Raw genomic sequence first — 2500 nt, forward strand, 5'->3', positions numbered from 1 at the left:
GTTGCATTTCTTCAGCTGCCGTCGAAAGTACATCCTCTGTTGAGCTCTCTTGGCGAGGGAGCTGATGTTCAGTTCCCACTTGAGGTCCCGGCAGAGAATAGTGCCCAGGAAGCGGAAGGACTCCACAATTTTGACTGCGGAGTCTAACAGGGTGATGGCGGTGAGTGGGGCTGTATTCTTCCTGAAGTCCACAACCATCTCAACTGTCCTTAGAGCATTTAGCTCTAAGTTGTTCTGGCTACACCAGGTCACCAGGTTGTCAGCTTCCCACCTATAGTCAGACTCATCCCCACCAGAGATCAGCCCAATGAGGGTGGTGTCGTCCGACAAACTTCAAGAGTTTGACGGACAGATGATTGGAGGCGCAGCTGTTGGTATACAGGGAGAAGAGCAGTGGGCAAAGGACGCAGCCCTGAGGAGTTCCCGTGCTGATGGACCTGGAGTCAGAGACTTCTGTTCCCGGCTTAACGCACTGCTTCCTGTCAGAGAGGAAGTCTGTGATCCACCTGCAGGTGGAGTAGGGCACGTTCAGCTGGAAGAGCTTGTCCTGAAGCAGGGCAGGGATGATGGTGTTGAAGGCAGAGCTGAAGTCCACAAACAGGATCCTGGCGTAGGATGCTGGGGCGTCCACATGCTGTAGGGTGAAGTGGAGGGCCATGTTAACTGCGTCGTCCACAGACCTGTTGGCTCTGTAGGCAAACTGAAGGGGGTCCAGGAGAGGGTCTGTGATGGCTTTGAGGTGTGCCAGGAGCAGGCGCTCAAAAGACTTCATTACCACAGATGTAAGGGCGACCGGTCTGTAATCATTTAGTCCTGTTGGCCTTAGCTTTTTGGGCACAGCGATGATGGTGGAGGACTTGAGACAGGCTGGTACATGGCATGTCTCCAGGGAGGTGTTAAAGATGTTGGTGAACACCGGAGACAGCTGGCCAGCGCAGTGCCTGAGGGTGGCTGGAGAGACAGAGTCCGGCCCGGCTGCTTTGCGTGGATTCTGCCTCTTGAAAAGCCCATTAACTTCTCCCTCCTGAAAGGAGAGAGTCGTTTCTGTAGTATGGGTGGGGGATGGGGCCTCTTGGGTGGGAAGGGGTGGTTCAGGACAGTCCAATTGTCTTTCAAATCTACGGTAGAACTCGTTCAGGTCGTTGGCTAGGCGGGAGTCGTTAGTGGTGTGGGGCGCTCTGGGTTTGTAGTTGGTGATGTGCCTGAGCCCTTTGGCAGACAGAAGCAGCGTCGTTAGTAGAGAACTGGTGTTTTAGTGTCTCTGAGTACAGTCGTTTAGCCTCTCTCACCGCTTTGCTAAACCTGTTCTTCGACTCCTTGAATCTGTCTCTATCCCCACTCCTAAACGCTTCCTCCTTCTCCAACCTCAACCTTTTGAGCTTTGCTGAGAACCAGGGCTTGTTGTTGTTAAAGTTCACCCTGGTACGTGTTGGGATACAGCAGTCCTCACAGAAGCTGATGTACACAGCCTCTGTGAGTTCATCCAGACTATTGGTAGCAGTCGTGAACATATCCCAGTCAGTACAGTCTAAGCACGCCCGCAAATCTTCCACAGCCTCACTGGTCCACTGTTTAGATGTCCTCACAGCAGGTTTACAGAGTTTTAGTTGCTGCCTGTATGCACGAATCAGGTGGACCAAGGGAGTTCTGTGCGAGCCGAACAGCCCCGTGACCCACAAGAGAAACATCCCCGCCAAATTCGAGCGTTTGACGGGGTCTATCCGTGAAAAAATATTCACGTTTTTGAGTGCACATGCATTTCTGCTGCAAATGCCTCTGGAAGTTTAATGCCGTTCGTATGCCAATTGTGGCAACACGAAAATGACCCGTTTTCCCATTCCGAGGGATTTCTGTGCGACCCTAACAGCCCCGTGAGCCACAAGAGACACATCCCCGCCAATTTCTAGCGTTTCACGGGGTCTATCCGTGAAAAATATAGACGTTTTTGAGTGCACATGCATTTCTGCTGCAGATGCCTCTGGAAGTTTCATGCCGTTCGTACGCAATGTGGCAACACGAAAATGACCCCTTTTCCCATTCCGAGGGATTTCTGTGCGACCCTAACTAACAGCGCCCGTGAGCCACAAGAGAGACATCCCCGCCAATTTATAGCGTTTCACGGGGTCTATCCGTGAAAAATATAGACGTTTTTGAGTGCACATGCATTCCTGCTGCAAATGCCTCTGGAAGTTTCATGCCGTTCCTATGCAATGTGGCCACACAAAAATGACCCGTTTTCCCATTCCGAGGCATTTCTGTGCGACCCTAACAGCCCCGTGAGCCACAAGAGAGACATCCCCGCCAACTTCTAGCGTTTGACGGGGTCTATGCGTGAAAAATATTAAAATTTTTGAGTGCACGTGCCTTTCTGCTGCAAATGCCTCTGGAAGTTTCATGGCGTTCCTATGCAATGTGGCAACACGAAAATGACCCCTTTTCCCATTCCGAGGGAGTTCTGTGCCACCCTAACAGCCCCGTGAGCCACAAGAGACACATCCCC

The sequence above is a fragment of the Petromyzon marinus genome, unplaced genomic scaffold (assembly GCF_048934315.1).
Source record: "Petromyzon marinus isolate PM22_M1 ecotype Great Lakes invasive population unplaced genomic scaffold, UKy_Petmar_22M1.pri1.0 PM_G_Scaffold_28, whole genome shotgun sequence".
NCBI classification, from domain to species: Eukaryota; Metazoa; Chordata; class Hyperoartia; order Petromyzontiformes; family Petromyzontidae; genus Petromyzon; species Petromyzon marinus.